The sequence below is a fragment of the Equus przewalskii genome, chromosome 18 (genome assembly GCF_037783145.1).
Source record: "Equus przewalskii isolate Varuska chromosome 18, EquPr2, whole genome shotgun sequence".
Lineage (NCBI taxonomy): Eukaryota > Metazoa > Chordata > Mammalia > Perissodactyla > Equidae > Equus > Equus przewalskii.
In genome coordinates this window covers 35,281,183-35,303,676 of record NC_091848.1, presented here as the reverse complement: position 1 = coordinate 35,303,676, position 22,494 = coordinate 35,281,183, and the positions used below count along the sequence as shown (strand labels likewise).

At 46.6% G+C, this 22,494-nt stretch overlaps 1 protein-coding gene across 14 annotated transcripts in view; it reads right to left on the bottom strand.

Moving 5' to 3' along the window:
* TNK2 (tyrosine kinase non receptor 2) overlaps positions 1-9,607 on the bottom strand; it is a 40,576-nt gene extending 30,969 nt beyond the window's left edge. For 4 of the 14 annotated variants that reach the window (XM_070583498.1, XM_070583506.1, XM_070583508.1 and 1 more), the window contains exon 1: positions 9,007-9,600. The gene's annotated coding sequence lies outside the window, so the exon portion shown is untranslated. Of the gene's footprint in view, positions 1-9,006 lie in introns of all 14 variants that reach the window. The other 10 variants (XR_011529430.1, XR_011529431.1, XM_070583504.1 and 7 more) reach the window with 6 other exon arrangements.
* Positions 9,608-22,494: the final 12,887 nt, after the last annotated feature.

The following is a 22,494-nucleotide window of genomic DNA, read 5'->3' as shown; positions in this document are numbered from 1 at the left end:
GGAGCTGGTGGAGATCAACAATTCAGAATGATGGTGATTCTGATCTGGCCATGGAGGGGCAGCCCTGCCAAGGTCAGGACCTAGTAAAGGTCAGGGGCACGGAGCCCCTGCCTCATTAGGAGACACAGCACATAGGGGACCAGCAGAGAGAGGAACTCAGTGTCTCACGTCCAGCTGAGGCCCTTGGCTCAGGGGCTCCCAGGAGGTACAGCTGCTGAAGGGAGGGACCAGGCCAAATCTCGCACCCCGCCCTGTCTTCAGTCACTCACCATGTACCTACCACGCGCTTACCCTGTGCTAGGGTTTGGGGGAAAGAGGAAGGAGAAGTCACGGTCTGGATCCCCAAGAAGACACTATGTGCAGGTTCTTTACTAAAAGCTTTATTTCACTGACTGATTAAAAAACCCCGCTTATTACCTTACATTATCCCGTTTTGCAGATGAGGAAACTGAGGCTCTGGAGACGTGACCAGGGTCACCCAGAGAGTAAGAAATGAAGCCAGGATTCAGTCCACATACAACTGTACACTAAATTGCTTAGCTCAAGGATGTGGGCCATTAGGGTAGAGCTGGAGTCTTACATGTTAAATATCTACTGAATACTGGATGAATTCATGGATTCTGTGAGGAAGCTTGAGAAGGAACAGAGGTTCCAGGAAAAGACAGTAAATTGCACACGTGAACATAATTTTACTCCTTCCCCAAGCCCCACCAAAACTACAATTTATAAAAGAGAAATGTTTTGAATGGCAGAAGTCCCTAAGTAAGGAGACGACCACAGCAAAACTGGAAGCTAGAAAGGACATGGGCCAGTGACAAGTGACAGCAGAGCTGACAAAATCACACATCCCAAGGGGAGAGGCACCTGACTCACCCCACAGAATCCTGAAAAGCCTAAGAACCGGCAGCGCCAGAAACCTCTAGGAGAAGAAGAGGCGACAGAGGGAAGGGCTAAAAATACAGTGGATTAGTTAGAAGCTCTTTAAGCAGCAGTAAGACCCCCTGGACTCCCTCCCCAGGACAAACCCACTGGGTGACTGCCCCTCTGCCACCCTGCAAAGGCCAGGGATTTCCCTAGAAAGGATAAACGGAAGGTCTCTGGACTGGCAAAGCCGGCATGGTTGAGAACGGGGGTGCCAGGCCCCAAACAAGAAGGGAAAGCAGGGGCCGGCCCCGTGGCTGAGTGGTTAAGTTCGTGTACTCCACTTTGGCGGCCCAGGGTTTCGCCAGTTCGGATCCTGGGCACAGATGTGACACCGCTCATCAAGCCATGCTGAGGCGGCGTCCCACATACCACAACTAGAAGGACCCACAACTAAAAATATACAACTACGTATCGGGGGGCTTTGGGGAGAAAAAGGAAAAACAAAATCTTTTAAAAAATTCTTTTTAAAAATTAAAAAAAGAAGGGAAAGCACCCACAGATGTTGAGACCCCAGCCCCCTTCTCTACTTGCTCCAGGAACATGGAGCCAGGCCTCCAGCTCCAGGCAGGAGACAAGAGTGTCTTTTCTGGAGCCTCTGACCAGGCCAGGAAAGATATACAGACACCAACATTGGGAGTTTCCAAAAAATGGTCCATCCAGGTCATGATACAAAGAAGCTCCATCAAAGGGGCCAGCCAGCACTGTAGCCCCCATCCTCAGTCAAGAGCAAACCACAGAAGGTTACCAGACCCCAAGGAAAGCCTGTGACATGGAAGAGAGAGCAAAACATGCAGAAAAAAGCAACCGAGAGGAAAGAGACCACGCAGGGAGGAGATTTCAGACAGAAACCACTCATTGAGATCCTTGAGAGACAAGATGTTGAATCCACAAAATAAGAACAGGATATTATTTTCTTTTAATTGGGGGAACAAAAAAATTACAAATATGACAGAAGACCTAAAAAATTCACCCCACCCCATCCAGCAAAATCTGGCCCACAGCAGGTGCTTCTAAATATCTATTGAATGGACAAAAGATAGTGTTTCTCAAACTTCAATGCACATACAGATCACCCGAGGAATAGAGAGAGAGAGTCGGAACAGAAAAAACATTTGAAGAAATAATGGCTGAAATATGCTCACAGATTCCAAAAGTTCAATGAATTCCAAGCATAAGACACGTGAATAAAACTACACCAATGCACATCGTAATCAAATTGCTGAAAATAAGTGATAAAGAGAAAATCTCAAAAAGTAGCTAGGGATGGTAAGGGAGACATTACACACAGAGGAATAAAGATAAAGATGAGGGGCCAGCCCCGTGGCCAAGAGGTTGGGTTCGTGCACTCCGTTTCAGCGGCCCAGGGTTTTGCTGGTTCAGATCCCAGGTACGGACATGGCACCACTCATCAGGCCATGCTGAGGCAGCATCCCACATAACACAACCAGAAGAACCTACAACCAGAATATACAACTATGTACTGGGGGGCTTTGGGGAGAATAAGAAGAAGAAAGAAAGAAAGAAAGAAAGAAAAAACGAAGACTGGCAACAGGATAACAGCTCAGGTGTCAATCTCTAAAAAAGAAAAGATAAAGATGACAACAGATTTCCCACAGAAACAACAGAAATGAGGAAACAGTGGCACAACATCATTAAAGTTCTGAGGGAAGAAAACTACTGACCTAGAATTCTATTGGAATTATCTTTTAAAAATAAAGGCTAAATTTGGTTTTAATAACAAGTAATTTTATTTGTAAATAAACTTTTCCTTAAGATTGGCCCCAGAGCTAACAACTTGTCAATCTTTTTTTTTTTTTTTGGTTGCTTTTTCTCCCCAAATCCCCCAAATAGATAGTTGTATACTTTTAGTTGTGGGTCCTTGTAGTTGCAGCATGTGGGACGCCGCCTTAACATGGCCTGATGAGTGGTGCCATGTCGGCGCCCAGGATCCGAACCAGCGAAACCCTGTGCCGCCAAAGCGGAGCGCGCGAACTTAACCACTCAGCCACGGGGCGGCCCCTGTAAATAAACTTTTTAAAGATACAAAAGCCGAAAGAATTCATCACCAGCAGACCTGTGCTACAATAAATATTAAAGGAAGTCCTTCAGATAGAAGGAAAGTAACACCATACAGAAATACGGATCTGTGCAAAGAAATTAACAGCACTGGAGATGGTAACTACAGGGGTAAATAATTAAGATATTCTTATTATTGTTTAAATTACTTTGGAAGGTAAATTGACTGTTTAAACAAAAATAATACCAATGCGGTATGTGGTTTATAATATGTACAAGTATAATTTTTGACAATAATAGCACAAAGGGAGGAGAGAAATGAAAATATACTATTTTAAGGTTCTTATACTAGTATCACTTGAAGGCAGACTATGATAGGTTAAACACGAATATTATGAATCCTGTAGACACCACAAGAAGAGAAAACTATCCTCACAGATGAAAAAACTCTTAAATTCTTCAGCAAATAGAATCCAACAATATATATAACAAATAATACATCATGACCAAGTGGAGTTTGTCCCAGGAATGCAAGGTTGGTGTAACATTTGAAAATCAATCAATGTAATTCAACATGTTAGCAAACTAAAAAAGAAAATACTATGATCATTTTAATAAACACATAAGCAGCATTTGAGGAAATCCAACATCCATTCCTATTAAAAATCTCAGCAAAATAGGGACAGCAGGGAGCTTCTTCAACCTGATAAAGATTGTATACGAAAAACCTACAGCTAATATGATGCATAATGGTAAAAGACTGAATGCTTTCCCCTGGAGATCAGCTATAGGGTATCCAATCTTCTTCTATTCAACATTATACCAGAGAATATAGACAGTACAACCAGGCAAGAAATACAGGCATAAAGGTCAAAAAGGAAGTAAAACTGTCTTTATTAGCAGATGCCATGACAGTCTATGTATATAATCCAATGGAAGCTACGAAAAAACTACTAGAGTAAGTCAGTTCAGTAAGGTGGCAAGGTTCAAGGCCAACAGAGAAAAATCAATTGCATTTATATATACTAACAACAAACAATTGGAAACCGAAATCCAAAAACAATACCATCTTATAGCAGCATTACTGACAATAGCCAAAAAGTAGAAGCAACCGTCAATGGATGAATAGGGAAACAAATGCGGTATGTTCATACAATAGATTATCATTCAGCTTTGAAAAAGAAGTATATTCTGATACACGCTACAACACAGACAAACCTTGAGCACACTAGGGTAAGTGAAAAAAGCCAGTCACAAAAGGACAAATACTGTATGAGTCCAATCCTATAAAGTATTTAGAGTAGTGAATTTCAGAGACAAAAAGTAGAATGTGGTTGCCAAGGGCTGGGAGGACGGAGGACTGGAGAGCTATCGTTTAATAGGTACGGAGTTTCAGTTTTGCAAGAAGAAAAAAGTTCTGGAGATGGATGGTGGTGATGGTTGCACAACAATGTGAATGAAACTACGCTACTGAACTATACACTCAAAAATGGTTAAAATAGTAAGTTTTACGTTATGTATATTTCACAATTAAGATAAATGAATTTTTTAAAACTAAAAACCCAAATACTATTAAAAAATACCACTTAAAATAGCATCAAAAAATATGTAATGCATGGGGCCGGCCCTGTGGTGTAGTGGTTGGGTTCAGCGCGGTTTGCTTTGGTGGCCCAGGTTTGCATGTTTGGATCCCAGGCGCAAACCTAACCCTACTTTGTTGGCCATGCTGTGGCAGTGACCCACAAATAAAGTGGAGGAAGACTGTACAGATGTTAGCTTAGGGCTAATCTTTCTTAAGCAAAAAAAAAAAAAAAAAGAGGAAGATTGGCAACAGATGTTAGCTCAGGGCTAGTCTTCCTCAGCTAAAAAAAAAATGCAATACTTAAGGATATATCTGACAAAAGATGAGAAAGATCTGTACACTGAAACTACAAAACATTGGTGAAATTCTTAAAAATCTAAATAAATACAGAGACATATGTTGTTCATGGGTCAGAAGGTTCAATACTGCTAAGATGTCAATTCTCCCCATATTTTTAAAAAAAATTTTTCCTTCCTCTCCCCAAAGCCCTCCCAGCACATGGCTGTATATTTTAGTTGTGAGTCCTTCTAGTTGGGGCATGCGGGATGCTGCCTTAGCATGGCTTGATGACCAGTGCCAGGTCTGCACCGAGGATCCAAACCGGCGAAACACCAGGCCACCAAAGCAGAGCGCACAAACTTAACCACTCGGCCACGGGGCCGGCCTCTCCCCATAGTGATCTATAGATTCAATGCAATCTCAATCAAAATCCCAGCAGGCTTTTTGGTAGAAATTGATAAATTGATTCTAAAATGCATACGGAAATGCGAAGAACCTAGAATAAATAAGGCAATTTTGAAAAGGAAGACCAAAGTTCAAGACGTTACCTTGATTTCAAGAGTTACTATAAATCTACAGTGATCAATAGTGTGGTACTGGGCTAAAGATAGACAGATAGATCAACAGAACAAAAGAGAGTCCAGAATTAGATCTACATATATACAGACAACTGATTTTCAACAAAAGTGCAAAGGCAATTCCATGGAGAGACAAGACTTTTCAACAAACGGTGCTGGAACAACTGGATCTCCACCTGCAAAAACCTGAACTTTAATTCATACATTGTACCATATCTAAGAATTAACCCAAAATGGATCATAGACCTAAATGTAAAACCCATAACTAGAAAACTTCTGGGAGAAAACCACTGTGCTTTGGGTTAGGCAAAGATTTCTTAGACATGACACCAAAAGCACAATCCAATAAAGAACAAGGTGGTAAACTGTAGCTCATTAAAATTTAAAACTTTGGCTCTTCAAAAGACACTTAAGGGAGCCAGCCCTGATGGCCTAGCGGATAAAGTTCACTGCACTCCGTTTTGTAGGCTTGGGTTCGGTTCCCAGGTGCAGAACCACACCACTCGTCTGTCAGAAGCCATGCTGTGGCGGCACCTCACACAGCAGACCTAGAAGGACCTACAACTAGAATATACAACTATGTACTGGGGCTTTGGGGATGAAAAAAAAAGAGAGGAAGATTGGCAACAGATGTTACTCAGACTGAATCTTTCGCAGCAAAAAAAAAAAAACCCCAAAAAACAAAAAAACCACACTGTTAAGAGAGTTAAAATGCAAGCCAGAGACTGGAAGAAAATATTTGCAAATCACATATCCAACAAAGAGCTTGTATCCAGAATATACGAAGAACTCTCAAAATTCAATATGAAAAAAACCCCACACAATTAGAAAATGGGTAAACAATTTGAACAGACACATCACCAAAGATACACAGATGGCAAAAAAGCACATGAAAAGATGCTTAACAACATTAGTCATTAGGAAAATGCAAATTGTGACCACGAGATACCACTATAGACCTATTAGAATGTCCAAAATTAAAGAGATTGATCATAGCAAGTGCTGACAAAGAAGTGAATGAACTAGAACTTTCATGCACAGCTGGTGGGTATGCAAAATGGTACCAGCACTTTGAAAAACAGTCTGGCAGTTTCTTTAAAGTTAAATGGACACCTACCATATGATCGAGCCATTCCAGTCCTAAGGATTTAGAAATCTAAGAGAAATCATATGTCCATGCACAGACTTACACAAATGTTCACAGTAGTTTTACTTGTAATAACCGAAAACCGAGAACAACCCACCAACAGGTGAATGGATAAACAGACTGTGGTAATATACATAGAACATACACACAACTACCCAGCAATAAAAAGGAGTGAGCCATAGACACATACAACAACATGGATGAAGCTCAAAATAATTATACTGAGTGAAAAAGCCAGGCAAAAAAGGAGTACATGCTGTATGATTCTATTTACATAAAATCCTGGGAAATGCAAACTGATGTATAATGACAGAAAGCAGACAGTCTGTAAACTGGGGAAGGGAGATGGTAAAGGAGGGATGGAATGGAGGGATTACAAGGGGGCACGAAAAACTCGGGGGGCTTGGGAATAATAGGTATACTCATTATCTTAATTGTGGTGGTAGTCTTACATATGTCAAAACTTACTAAATTATGTTTTAAATATGTTTCCTTTACCATATGTCATTATACCTCAATAAAGCTGCTATCAAGAACAAAAACCAGGGACAGCCCTGGTGGCCTAGTGGTTAAGCTTGGTGTGCTCTGCTTTGGCAGCCCGGGTTCAGTGTCTGGGCACAGACCTACACCACTCGTCTGTCAGTGGCCATGCTGTGGTTGCTGTCGTGGAAGCTCACATACAAAAAAAGAGGTAGATTGGCAACAGCTGTTAGCTAAGGGTGAATCTTCCTTAGCAAAAACAAAAACAAAAAAGCACTTCATTTTCCAGAATAAAGTACAGGCCAGGGGGGTAGTCATGGGCTTAGGGGCCAGAAGAAAAGGTCTGGAAGCACTGAGCCCTCCTCCCCAACATCTGCCAGCCAGGGTTCCTGGGAAGGTGGGCACCAGACTGGTAAAGAAGGGTCTGAGCCCTCTAGATTCAGGACACTGTAGGGAAACCCATGGCCCCCTGCACAGATGAGGAACTGAAACCCAGAGACTTGATCTTGCCCCAGGTCACACAGCTAGTCAGCCAGTCTAAACCTAGATCTGTCAAAGTCCTTCTCCTCTTCATTTACCACAAATTCAAAAAAGTCAACCTGAAATAGAGTGAGGATGAGTGCTTGTGTTTATGTGTTAAGAACAGACAATTCTCTCCATTGAAGTCAGAGAGCCAGAACCAGTCTGGCCATCCCAGAAGAGCCAGGCACCGTGGACACAGCAGCTGAACTTCTGGTGCATGAGTGTTTGGAGTGGCAGTGTGACAGGCAGGCGTGGGATGAAGCTGACAGTCAGGTTTGGGTTTGCATGAGGAGCAGGCTAACCGGCTCCTCCAGCACAGTCCCAGCGGCTGCCACCACCACTCCCCCTGTCCCAACACGAGAGGACTATCTCCACCCAGTCTGGTTCGGACAGTGGTCTGGGGCCATGTGACTCAGGGCCACAGCTTGGGCTGGGGCAGAGATGGGTCCCAGCTAAGACCCTGAGGCAGGCAGCAACTCTGCACCCACCCCACCCAAGAGCTAGGAAGCAAGAACCGGGACAGTGCCAGGTAAGAGGTGAACAGCCCTAGGAGGATGAGGCCCACAGGCTGGCCAACCAAGCCACTCTGAGCCAGGAACGAGCAGGCCTGGCACCCAGGCTATGAGGGAGTCAGCAGGAAGCCAAATCCAGCTCCCGTCCCTGTAAGCCCCACCTCTCGGCTAGGCTTGGAGCTGGCCCTGGCTGGTACAGAACCCATGATGCCATGACTGCCCATCAGTCCACCTCTACGGGGTGGGGCTGAGGTCTGCGCCACAGAGGATGCCCAGAGTCCAGCAGTGCAGATACCCCACCCCCCCAACCTCTTTCAGGTTGGGGTTCTGAAAGCCCACAGGAGACAGAGCCCTTACGGGTAGCTCTCCGCCCTTCTGCCCACTATGCATCCTTGGCTCTGGGCCCACGGTGTTAATCAGCTATGACAAGAAGGTGTGGCGGGAGCACGTCAGGCTCGTGCCCAAGTCTCTGGCTGCCACACTGACATCTCAGCTCATGTGGCCAAAAGGGTTACGAGATAAGGTGCTGTTAATGCGGTGCTACCCCTTCGCTTTTCTGGAATGTGTTTTGAGAACCTGAGACAACTTGCTCTGATTGCACCATCCCAGCTATGGCACGGAGGCACCCTATCTCCAGGGGCAGGCGGGGGAGGGGCGGCTACCTCCTCTGCAACCACAGCCTGGGGCTACCTCTCCCTTCTGCCCAAGCCTGGCAGCTGCCCAGACAGTCTCACCTCCAGTCTAGACTCTAAGGAAATGCCCCATCACTCCACTTGGCATCCACAGTACTAGGGGGAAGGGTCCTGCCCCGCTGTTGAAAACTGCACGGCTTCCTCCCTGCCCAGTTTTAAACACCGGGGAGTGAACAAGGGCAGTGCGGAGCGAGACCACCCCCTCCTGAGGTAACTGCAGCCCCTTCTTCCAAACGCACCAATTCCAGCTGAGAAGAGAGCTGGGCTTCCTTACCTGCTGCCTTCCTGTAGACACAGCTTCGAGGATGTCCAGGCTGAGGTGGCAGAAGAGGATCCAGCAGGACACACCTTGCTCTGGGGCTTCCCACGCTCCCAGGTTCGCAGCGCTCTTCTGCTCCCCACTCCCCAAACCCCTACATCCTGTGCTCCCCACGGCCGTGGAGCGACCTGGCGCTGGGCTGCCGGTCTGTGGGTTACCACCTCCTCCGCCGCCTTCGCCTCCGGATCCTGTGCCCCTCAGGGGGCCCCCCTCCCTCCTGAGACCCCTTCTCGTCCAGGTATGTTTCCTGGACAGCCCGCACCACCTGTCCTTCCTGCACCCCGGGCAGCCAATTTGCTTCCTGCACCCCGGGGCGCCCTTCCCCCTCAGGCCCCCGGGGCCCCACAGGCCGGGCCCTCCCCACCAGCTCCAGTCTCCCGCGGCGTGCAGGGGCCGCTCCCAGGACCACCGCCTCCCGTCGGAGGTGCACGCAGCTTTCCCAGTACTGCGCCCCCTGCTCCCCGGAACTTTCGAGCCCCTCCCCGCGCTCCCAGGAGCGATCCCCGAACTCGGACGGCTGCTCGGGCTGCTGCAGCAGCCTGCGTGGGCTCCCCTCCCCCCGCTCCTGCACCCCGGCGCGGGCCTCCCCCCACTCCTGCACTGCGGGGCTGCCTCCCCCCTTCTCCTGGTGCTGCTTGCGGGGCCCCAGCCCCTCCTCCTGCACCACAGGCCAGCCCGCGGAGCCCGTCCACAGCGGCGAGCGCCTCCAGTCCGCGCGGTCCGGCGGCCCCCACACCACCCCCAGGCTGGGCTCGTGGCCGCGGCCGCCCCGCTCCTGCACCCCCGAGCCCACGCCTCCCTCCTCCTGCACTGCCGGACCCACGCCCCCCTGCTCCTCCACGCCGAGCTTCAGCCCGCGGAGCTGCTGCGGGCCCCAGCTGAGAACCCCGACCCGCTGCGGCTGCTGCTCCGGCAGCGCGGGGCTGAGCCCGCCGCGCTCCTCTTGCGCTTCGGGCCGCCGGCCCTCCGCCTGTACCGCCCAGCGCACTCGCTTGCCCCCCAGAGGCCGCGCGGTCCCGCCCCTCCAGATGGTGCTGCCCTCGGCGCCCGCTCACACCGCCCCCCGCCCGGCTCCTTCCGCCCCGTCCCCCGGGGGAGGGGGCCGCGGGGTGGCGCGCCCCCCGGCTCCGCCGCCGCCCCCCACGTCCCGGGCCCGACTCTCCGCCCTCGCCTCCGGGCGTCGACGTCCGCCCGCCGGGCGCCGCGCACCGCGCCGGCCCCCGCAGGTGCTGCGGCCCCGCGCGCCGGCCCGGGAGCCAGGAGCGCCCGCCCTCCCGCCGGAGTTCCTGGAGCCCCCCTGCGCCTGCGCCGCCCGGGGGGGTGGGGCCCGGCGGGGCCGGCCCGCCCTCTTAAAGGGCAAGGTCTCGCTTACTCCTCCCCCTCTCTCTTGAGTCCCTCTACCGCTCCCACTTCTTCATTCCATCCCCACCTCCCCACCTCAGGCCCTCCTTGAGCCTTCCTGTGCTGCCAAAGGGAGAAGAGGTGAAGCAGAAGGCAGGGCGTTCACACTGAGACGGTGTAGTCACCCGACCCAAGGGAGGAGTACTGAAATAGGAGTCTCCAATTCTGACCAACAGTTCAGCTGCTGCTGACTCGCGTGCAGCAGTGTAAAAACTCACTTCCATCTGGCCTCAGTTGCTTCGCTTCTAATATGAAGAGGTTGGATTGGAAAGTTTCCAAGGTCACAATCTGGTGAATATCTGACTGCAGAGAAGGGCTCTAATCCTAATCTCTCAGCAGCTGCCCAGAGGTTTAGGAACCTGGACCACCTCCATCCTTTCCGTGGGGGAGACGGAAGCTGGGAGGATGGAGGGTGCTTGAAGGAAGGGAGAGCTGGTCTCAGGCCCGTGACACTTCCTGCTGGGAACACAGGCAGAAAGAGTCCCAGACAAAGGGGGCCTTCCTCCTGCACTGCTCCTTCTTGGGCCCTCTCCTCCTGGCACCCCCAAAGAAGGAGAAAATTCAGAGCTCCTCCTTGCAGTGACAGTGCAGCCTGCAGAGCCAGACCCTAGCCCAGCTGGAGGCAGCCTTGGGCCCTGGAGCTTAGAACCCAAAGGCTTAGGGCCAGTTGGCCCTGTTACTGACTGTACCTCGTCTATAAAGTGAGTGTAATAATAAAACAACTCCAGACAGAATTTTCCCAAGGATCGGACATCAGAGAACTATGTAAGGATGGCTCTTTCTACACTTCCCTTGTCCAGGATTGGGCTCAAGGACCCTGGGCAGAGGACAATAGGGCAATGAGAAGGGAATGGGTTCTAGACCCATGGGGGCTGGACTGGGTGCATTTGGATCATGGCCTCCTGCCCTGTGAGGTGGGCAGGGCAACTTTCTACTAAATCGTTAGACAACAATGTGTGTGACAGCCAGGCCACAGAGCAGGAAGTGAATGCATCCTGCCTGGGCCAAGAGAGGGTCTAGGGTAGGCAGGACTCCTGACCCCATTTCTGGGCACAGCCAAGCTAGGGTCTTCCTCCTTGTTGCCCAGCCTCAGGGGAGAAAATCAGGGAGAAGGAATCTGAGAGGGGTCCTCTCCCCACCCTCCCTCACACTACCTCGGTGATGACAATTGCTAAGGTTTATGGAGGCCCTGCACTTGGCATTTATTCTCATCCAACCCCCCGCACAACCCAGTGAGCTGCGTATTATCATCCCCATTCTACAGATGATAGAACTGAGGCTCTCCATGCTTAAGTAACTTGCTCAGGGTCATACAGCCGGTAGTAGTGAAGCCAGGATTCAGATCCAGTTTTTTGACTCCAAAGTCTGCCCTGAACCACTATGGCACAAGGCAATGTCAAACTCTCATTTTGGGAAGCATCAGGTCTGACTAGATTTTTGGGGTCAACAGATGCAAACAACTGATTTGAAGCAAGCTTCTCTGCCAGTAAATGAAGCTCCAAATCAAACAAAGCGGAAGGTCGGAGCACCTGCATCCTGCTCCATCCGGCTCGGCGATTCTCTTAGGGGAGCCCAGCCCCCCATTCTCCCCGCTGCTTGCCCTCAAGCCAGATCCATGCCTCTTCCATCCACAGTGCAGGGTTATCTGGTGGTTTAGGCTCACAGAAAGGAGGCCTCCTGCTCCTTTCCCCCATCCTGCCTAGTCCCAGCTCCTAGACTGTCCCCACCAGCACATTGCACACTGGGGCGATGCTGGGAGACGTCTCTGAAGCTGTCCCCTTCTCTGCATTGTTCCTTGACTCCGGTACAGGGAGAGACCTAAGGAGACTGCTCTGCCCCCAGGGAGCTGACAGTATAATGAGGAAATGAGACACAGTCTACAAGCACAAGGTTCAGGAGATGCAAGAGGTGGTTGCGGGAATAAGCCCTCTAACGTGTCTGTGCCGGTCTCTCCCCAGATCTGGAACTTCAGGAGAGCTGCCCACAGCAGAGTGACTGCAGCAAGAAGGCTTGTCAGGTCTAGTTCGGAGCGGAGGCGGACCAAGCTGCTTGAGGAGGCTTGTGGTGGTATCCCTAAGAATCTCCACTGCGGGGTAAGTGGGAGGACAAGGAAGGCACCTGTGGGAGGGCAGCCAGCCTGCCTCCTACCTGCAGGCAGGTGCTCAGCCAAGAGCGGTGGATGCTGGTGAGTGATTGGGCTGAGGTTTTTTTGTTCTGGTTTGTTTTTAAAAGTAGAGCAATGTTTTTAAATTAATGTTACAATCTTTCAGTAGCAGGTGAACTGAATTTAGTGGGTTTTGACTGGCTTTTTTTTTTCATCAAAGAGGACAGTAATAGAATAGAAAATATCGGAATGTAATTTTTTGAAGTTTTTATTGAAGTGAAACATACATCCAGAGAAGTGCGAAAGTTTGCACACCGGCGCCTGGAGTAAGAAAACAGCATATAACGAGCGTCCAGAAGTCCTCCGAAATGTAACTTTTAAAAGAAATTTTATTATATTCATCTTGTATCAAGCTCTTCATGTTCATGATTTATTTTTAACTTTCTGACAACCCTCCCCTCATACACACACACACAATGTTAACTCCACAATGACAGGGACTTTTGTCTGTGAACAGACTGGCACCGGTGCCTTGAACAATGCCCAGAACACAGTAGGTGCTCACAACAACTACTGAATAAATGAGAGTGCATTACAGGGAGTAAAGATATTGTTTTTGTGACATTTTTGTTGCATTATATACACACATGTGGACTCTACGACTTGATATAAACTGTTTCTTTCTGTCGGTCACAAACACTTCGGAAAGCCACTGCTCCAGCTTGAGAAAGTTGTGGACACTGTGATTCAGGCTGGGGAAATGAGCATGGGTGAGGCAAACAACATACTAACTAGATCAGTGCTTCTCCGACTTCAGTGCCACTGAATGACCTGGGGATCTTGTTGAAAATGCAGATTGTGATTCAGCAAGTTGGGAAGGGGATGCTGAGATTCTGCATTTCTATCAAGCTCTTACACTTTGAGGAGCAAGGCCTTGGATCCAGAAATTCTCAATAAAGCTACACATTAAGAATCATATGTGGGGCCAGCCCCAGTGGCCCCGTGGTTAAGTTTGGTGTGCTCCCCTTTGGTCAGGTCCTGGGCACAGCCCTATACCACTCGTGAGTGACCATGCTGTGGTGGTGGCTCGCATACAAAAAGAGGAAGATTGGCCACAGATGTTAGCTCAGGGTGAATCTTCCTCAGCAAAAAGAAAAAAAGAATCACATGGGAAGCTTTGAAAAACATTGATGTCCAGGCCCCACCCCGGAACAATTAAATTGGAAGCTCTGGGGTGTGGCTCAGCTTTCGTGGTTTTTAAAAGCTCCCCAGGTGATTCCAGGATGCAACCAGAAACAGCAGGTGCTTGGTTCCATAGTGCACTCCCAGTGCCTAGAACAAAGCCTGAGCTGAGCGGGGAGGGAAGTGAGGTGTGGGGTCAGGACTGGTAGAGGAGGAAACAATCTGATTTGACAAAGGGCAAAAGATTTCTTAGGAAGAGAGCAGTTGCCTCTCAGTGGAGGTGAAGGGAGGGATTTCTGAAGGAATTCTTAGGCGTGGGGCTATCTACTAACCCAGGCCACGTCCTCCCAGGACCAAGAACAGATCGTGCCTTCACCATATCGAGCGAGTCAGAGCTCCCGGAGCTGCTCAGAGGCTGGGCTCACACGTCCCCAAACAATTCAGACAGTTTCAAAACCTTACTAGGACATTGGGAGAAGGCACTGCCAGCTGCTCCCGAGGGCCTCTCCCCTCCGCGCAGCTAGAGAAAGGACCAAATGAACTAAGAGCTGACAAGCCGTGGATCAACATGGGCTGCCCAGAGCGGAGTGCCCTCGTCCTGGGTTCTGATGCCCCCTGGTGGACACCTAGAGTTGAAGTTAGTAACCAACAAATGGACCAATGAGTGCAGGTCCTCATGACCTATGATATGTCCAGCCAGTGTCAGGCACAATCGTGTAAGACACGGCCCAACACACATAATTAAGAAACTGCCAGTGGGGGGAGACAAGATTAAACATATGAAGGACTGGCTCCTTTTATTCTTCACCTACTTCTTTACAAACCTGAAATCTGGCTTCCTCTGGAACTCACTGTACTAAGTTTAGAAATGAGGAGCAGTCAGGGCTTACCCTTGAATGGGGAGGTATTTTTTTACTTTTGTACTTCCCTGCTGTTCCTCTCTCCTTCTTTGTTTAAATCTCCCCATTTATAGTGTAGACACAGCACAGTCCGTAACTGACTGTTCCTTCTGCTCCGAAGATGACCATCCCAGGGAAGCCCATACCTGCTGCCTTTTTGGCCGCCCTCTCCAGCTTGGTAAGCTCATTTCCACTCTGCCCCCCCACCCCCACACACGTCTGAGTCCATTAGGCACACGTGGATAGAGCTCACCGCGTCTGTGGCTGTCCTCCTGAGCAAGGATATCCATTGACTGCCAGATGCTTCCATTTGGTCACACCGAACTGAGCAAGTGGCAACCAAATCTAAACTCTCAAGTCCGGTCCTCTCTCATGTACTCCCCTGGCTCTCTCATTTGCCCAGAAACCAGACTCAGGTTCTTAGCAGCCTCTTTACCCATCTCCTCCTTCAGCAATCTATGCAGGCCCCCAACACTTCAGAGTTCCATCTTCCTGCCTCCATTCCTGCCTCACTTCCTCTCAGCTACTACCTCAGTGCAGTTAGGAGAACCTGGGTCTGGGTCTGACCTTCACCGCACCATTTCTTCACTTGAATTTTCATCAAGCCCCTTTGGAATGCCACTCACCTAACTATGGAGTTACTTCCCTGTGAGGTGGGACAAATCTTTTAATCAATGGGCCTCTGTTTCTCCCTCACTGGGAGATTATAAGGATTAGATGAGGTAATAGTGCGATATTTATACCCCTGAATGGTGTTCTGCTGTAAACGTTCTTTTGACGACCTTGCTGACTTCAGTCTCTGTGCCTCCACGTTAATTCTCCGTTAATCTTCCTAAAACATCGATTCAGCACTCATGTCACTCCCTTACTCGAGAACTTATCATTGCTCCCTAATTCCCCCTGGGTGTTCTGCAAATCACAGCTGGTGATTCAACAAGATAACGGGGTGGGAAAGTGGGTTCAGAAGGGCCAACAAGCTGAAACTAGAAATCAGGATAGGTCTGTAGATTAGAACCCAAGGAAATTCTGTTTCCAGAAGACAAGGCGGTCAGTATGTCAGAAATCAGGGAAGCAGCTGGAACAGCAGATACAAGTCACCATCAGCAAGGATACTGACCTACACCTCCTGCGATGGTGGGTGTGTCCATAGTAAAAAGGCAAGTTCCGGGAACATTAGGTTGAGTTGTCCAAGACACATCAATAGCAACAGGAGGTGATCAGATAGTTAGACCAAGAGGGACAAGAGCTGGGGAGACCCAGGGCACCTGTGCAGTACTGAAGAATGTCTATGAGATAAGCACAGATTGACATAGTCTCATTACATCTGTGCTATTGGCATGGGGAAGAAAGGACTGTAAAGGTACCCTAAAAGGATAGAATTGAATCTGGGTTTGAAGGAGGAAATATACATTCTCAGTGGAAGAGGTATTTTATGTTAGAGCTAAAAAGGATCTTAGAGAACATCGGGCCTAACCCCCTCATTTAGAAGGGAAGAAACTGAGGTTCTGAGAGGTATGGCAGGTTACCCAAGGACACCCAGCAATTTAAGGGTGGTGCCTGGACTTGGATTAGAATTTCCATGACCCAGATACAAATCCGGGGCTGCTACTCCACTAATTCTCTTTTGCCCAACTCCCTAACCCCACTAGCACATAAAAATATACTATGCCAAAACTGAACTGCAAAAACAAACCGAAGAGAGTCAATGTTTTAGTGAATTCTGAGGACTTACATGTAGGGATTATATATGGCCCCATGAGAAAGAACCTTAAGGAATTAGCTGAGGGCACCGGCTGGATGTCAAGAACGGCTGGGACCGAGCTCTCGCACAGCCACAGGTTGGACTGTTAAGCTTCCTTGTTACCTTCCGACTCGCACATGCACGAACTCACTCGCACACACTTTTTTCTTGACTACTAGAAGCCCACATGGATACCAGTCAAACACATTTTGAGCTGATGAGATTCCTGGCCCTTGGTGTGAGCACTTCCACAGGATAGACTTTTCGGCAAAGAGAGGAACAGAAAACAAGGCAGCAAGTACAGAAGAAAGAAGGGGCCTTGGGAAGGATGCTGCCTCGAAAAAGTATGATAGAATCTCTTCAGGTGTTGAGGAAGCCCTCTATGTGTGGAGAAAATATTGTTTGTCAGTTTGTCAATTACCTTATGATTTGGTTTATGCTATTTCTTTGCCATGCAACCCCGATAGTATGAAATCAGTTACCAATCTTTTCCCACACGGCACCTGAGGTTTTTTTGTCATACTTTGAAAGACCTTCCCTCTTCCAAGATTATTTTAAAATTCTCCTGTATTTTCTTCTAGAATGTTTATGGTTTCATTTTTTTCATATGAATCTTTAATTCCTATGGAATTTACTTTGATGTCTGAATTCAAGTAGGAATCCAATTTTATTTTATTTTTCCACATGGCTACTGTCAGTTCTGCTTTGTTTTAGGGTTATAAACTCTCAGAAGGACTTTTTTTCCTTCGCCAAGGAAGATTTGCCCTGAGCTAAGATCCGTTGCCAATCTTCCTCTTTTTGCTTCAGGAAGGTTCACCTTGAACTAAGATTTGTGCCAATCTTCCTCTATTTTGCATATGGGTCACCACCACAGCATGGCTACCAACAACTGGTACAGGTCCATACCCGGGAACCGAACAGGGCCGCCAAAGTGGAGCATGCCAAACTTAACCACCAGGCGATGGGGCCGGCTCCTCAGAGGGACTTTTTAATCACTATAGAGGGGAGATAACAGCATGGTTGCCAGAAACCAGAGAGCAAAGGGGTTAACTCAAATAGAGAAAAGAAAACCAAATCCAGGATATGCAGGTTGGTAGGTAGTCTTTATCAAGAACCCCTAGATCTGCAGATTGCCTTCCCCACTCCACCTAATCAGGTGAGTATCCCTTCCCACCCAGGCAGAAGACAAGAGATTTACTGTCCAGAAATGATGAAACAGAGGGGCTCTGAGTGGGGACACCAGGCACACTGAGTGGGAGTGAGGCACAGCATTCAAAGCATTGAATGAGTGTGTGCAGACTGAATGGTCATGCCCTGGTGGTCCCTCCTTGGGACTCAGAGTGTTAGGAACCAGCTTGTAACTCCCCAGATAAAAAGAAAGTTTCCCCAGAAACTTCTCTCTAAAGAAATAGATCAATCCAGGAATCAGTCCTACAGATACTGACCTTTGGGAGATGCCCCAGTGAAACGTCAGAGTCCCTACCTGATCACTCTAGTGAGATGTTCCCCAGGTGACAAATGCCACCCACGGATACACAGCATTTACTCTCTCTCTCAAGTATAAACGGACCACCAAACTTCATACCACGTATTTGCAGAAAGCTTCAACACGAAAGACAGATTAAAAAAAAAGAGGATAGAGAAACAATGGGAACAGGAGAAAAAAATTAAAAATACATTAATTTTGTCTGATGAAATAATATTGTATCCATGAGACAAGAACAGAAGGCTATAAGGAGAAATATTTGGAGAACAGGAAGGAGTTTTGGAAATTAAAAATTTAATAGCAAAAAGTTAAATGGAAGAGTTAGAAGATAAAGTTGAGGAAATCTCTCAGAAAGTAGATTGAAAAGTCCATGAAATAGAAAATTGTAGAGGAAAAATAGCATTAGAGGATTGCTCCCAAAAGTCCAATATCCAAATAAAAGGAGTTTCAGATACGACAAAATAATGGAAGGGAAGAAATTATAATTACATGTGAAAAAATGTCCCCAAAATAAAGGCCACATGGTTTTACATAAAAGAGTTCACTAAGTACTTAGCACCTTGAGTAGAAAAAGACTCACTTGAAGGTACATCACTGTGAAATAAGAGAACCCTAGGTAAAAACCTAGGTAAAAGCTTCCAGAGAGAAAAACAGATTATACATTATTAGGAGTCAGAAACAGCAACAATGTAATATAGAAAACAAGAGCAATTACTTCAAAGAAATTATTTTCAATGTAGAATTATATATCCAGCCAAATGTTTAATAAAGTGTGATAGAATAAAGGCTTTAAGACATACAAGGCCCCCTAACATTTACATCCCATGCATCCTTTCTTAGGGAATTATTGAAGGATGTACTCCCCCAAGATAAGAGAAGAAATCAGAAAAGTAAAAAGATAGGGAATCTAGGAAACAGGATAATAGTTGTGTAGCAATCCAAAGAGCCGCTAGTCAAAACTGGAACAGGAGGATGGAAGCCCCTAAAGAGAGAATTGTAGGAATAAATATGAAACTGATCAATTAGCTGATGGATCTGAACATATGGAGGGGAGATTCACGGTTCTGTTAAAGAGTTTGGGGGCGAAATAATAAAAGGTACATAGAAAACAAAGCAAACAAAAATTTGTTATGGTTAGTGCCTTCCAGTCTTTTTCTGCCATCCTCTTACCTTCTAGCACTATGTTAGACATTGCTCTGCTGCTCGTCATAGGGTTTTCGTGGCCAGTTTTTTGGAAGTGGGTGGCCAGGTTCTTCTTCCTAGTCTGTCTTGGTCTAGAATCTCTGCTAAAACCTGTCCGCCATGGGTGACCTTGCTGGTATATGAAATATCGGTCGCATAGCTTTCAGCATCACAGCAACATGCAGCCGCCACGGTGTGATAACTGACAGATGGGTGGCGTGGTCCCCTGCCTAGGAAATGAACCCAGGCCTCAGTGGTGAGAGTCGAATCTTAACTATTAGACCACCAATAAGGGAGTTAGGATGAAATTTTTGGGGTTGAGGCTCAGAATAGAAACCCTCTTATATCACTACACCATTAAGACCTCTCAAATAGAATTTTTGTGCAAATTAGAAACCAGAAGTAGGCGAGAGTACAGTTATGCATCGCTTAATGATGAGGATACGTTCTGAGAAATGTGTTGTTAACTGATTTAGTCATTGTGCAAACATAGAGTGTACTGAAGGGAAACAAAATTTGCCACCCCAAAAATGTTTCTCTTTGACATGAGGATTATTTTAGGTAGATTATTTTTAAGAAACAAAAGACTCAAAGTTTTCCTTGATACCTCCCCCTTAACCACCTAAAAGAATTCAGATTAAAAAAACCTGTCTCACGGGGGCAGGCCCAGTGGCATAGTGGTTAAGTTCACATGCTCCACTTCAGCAGCCCGGGGTTCATGGGTTCCAATTCGGGGTGTGGACTTACACATCACTCATCAAACCATGCTGTGGTGGCATCCCACATATGAAATGGATGAAGATTGGCACAGATGTTAGCTCAGTCAGCTCACCAAAAAAAACCTGTTTCAGAAAGCAGGCTCTCACCTTAGCATCACATGAACTAGGTGGTGGACAGGGAGAAAGCTAGAAAAGCCTGTTTGTTGGGCTCCCTTCTGTGTTCTTTTGTTTCTGTGCAGCCAAACACTTGTTTTCCAAACATTTTCTCCCTTCCACCTACCTGTGAATTACCTTCCTTCCCTTTGAAGTCCCTGACTCTCCCCACCCCAACGTCTTCTTTTGTCTTTAGCTGAAAATGGTATTCAAGGTGGGGGCTTTGGCCATTTTGGGCAGTTCCTCAGTTTTCCTGGGTTTCTCCCACGTATAAATGTTATTAAACTTTTGGGGTTTTTTTCTCCTGTTAATCTGTTTCATGTCAATTTAATTCCTAAACCAGCCAGAGGAACCTAGAAGGACAGAGGAAAATTTCTTTCACCCTGTAGTACCTACATGGTGTAGCCTATTACACACCTAGGGTATCTGGTACTGAACTTATGGGACCATCGTCATATATGTGATTATTTTCAAAAAGGGAATTAACAACTAGTTCAAACAGTCCATTTGGGATGGACTAAGCATTAGGCAGTTTAAAAAGACAGATGTAGCCAACTGTAAAGGCTTTAACTCAAGTGCTTAAGGAGGTAAACCGATTGATAGCTACAAGAAGATATTCCCATCTGATGTGTTACCTTCTAAGCCAAGGTGTATCTTACAGATAATCAGATGTCTTCAAATATTTGTTTAGGGCTGCCTCCTGGCCCATCACCTTTCACATGGGCAATTCTTCCTGTAGAAAACAGCAGCTTAATTACTGTCTTGCTTCTCCTCAGGGCTATGAATGTGCCTCCTAATTCTGACGGAGGAAAGCCTGGACACAGGTGAGGCAATTAAAAGGCTTCCCAATTCTCGTGGCTGCAATTCCTGCAATCATACCAAAGAATCTTGGCTGGCACTTGTAGCAATGAGATTAAATTGTATAAAGACTTTTTTGGGGATTGCATAGTAGAAAGGCTGTAAAAGAAAACCCTTACCGATTATGCCTTTTGCTCTAGAGGAGCAATGTCCACTAACCATAAGTAGCTATTGAGCACTTAAAATATGGGTAGGCTAAATTGAGATGTGCTATAAGTACAAAGGATTTTGAAGACTTAATATGAAAAAAAGGAATATAAAATATCTTGGTAAGTTTTAATGCGTACATGAATTGACAGTATTTCGGATATACTGAGTGAAATATGTTAAAATTAATTTCTCCTGTTTTTAGTTTTTTAATGTGGCTACAAGGACATTTGAAATTACATAGGTAGCTCACATATTTTTGGGGGGACAGTCCTGCTAGAATATTCTTAACAAGAACCAATGACCAATTGGACATCCACGTGCAAAAAACTGAATCTAGACACAAACACATACCTTTGACAAAACTAACTCAAAATGGTTCACAGACCTAAATGTAAAATGCAAAACTAAAAAACTCCTAAAAGATAACATAGGAGAAAATCGAGATGACAATGGATTTGGTGATGACTTTTTAGATACAACACCAAAGGCACAAGCCATGAAAGTAATTGGTAAGTTGGACCTCAATAAAATTAAAAACTTCTGCTCTGCAAAAGATGCTCAAGAGAAGACAAACCACCAACTGGGAAAAAATATTTGTAAAGCACATATCTGATAAAGGACTGTTATCTAAAATACACAAAGAACTCTCAATAAGAAAACGAACAACCCAATTAAAAAAGGGGCAAAAGGTCTTAACAGACACCTCATCAGATATACCCTTGGTAAGTAAGCATATGAAAAGATGTGCAACATCCTGTCATCGGGGAAAGGCAATTTAAAACAAGATACCACTACACACCTACCAGAATGGCCAAAATCCAAAACACTGACACTACCAAATGTTGACAAGGATGTGGAGCAACAGAACTCTCATTCATTGCTGGTGGGAACGCAAAATGATACAGCCACCTTGTAAGACAGTTTGGTTTCTTATAAAACTAAACACTCTCACCACATGACCCAGCAATTGTGTTCCTTGTTATTTATCCAAATGAGCTGAAAACTTATGTCCATGTAAAAACGTGCATGCATATGCTTATAGGAACTTTATTCATTATCGCCAAAATTTGGAAGCAATGCAGATGTCCTTCGAAGGCAAATGGATAAACTATCTTACATTCAGATAATGGAATACTAACCAGCACTAGAAAGAAATGAGTTATCAAGCCATGAAAAGACATGGAGGAACCTTAAATGTATATTATTAAGTGAAAGAAGCCAATCTGAAAAGGCTACATACTTCTGATTGCAACTACATGATGGAGACATTAAAAAGATCAGTGGTTGCCAGAGGTTAACGGGGAGAGAGGACAAAGAGGATTTTCAGGGCAGTAAAACCCTTCTGTGTGGCACTATAATGGTGGATACGTGTCATTCTACATTTGTGCAAACCCACAGAACATACACCACCAAGAGTAAATCTTAATCTAAACTACGGACTCCAGGTGACAATGATGTGTTGGTGTAGCCTCATCATTTGTAACAAGCGTACTCCTCTGGTGGGGGATGGTGACAGTCCGGGAAGCTGTGCCGGGGTGGGGGACAGATGCGCAGACAGGGACTATATG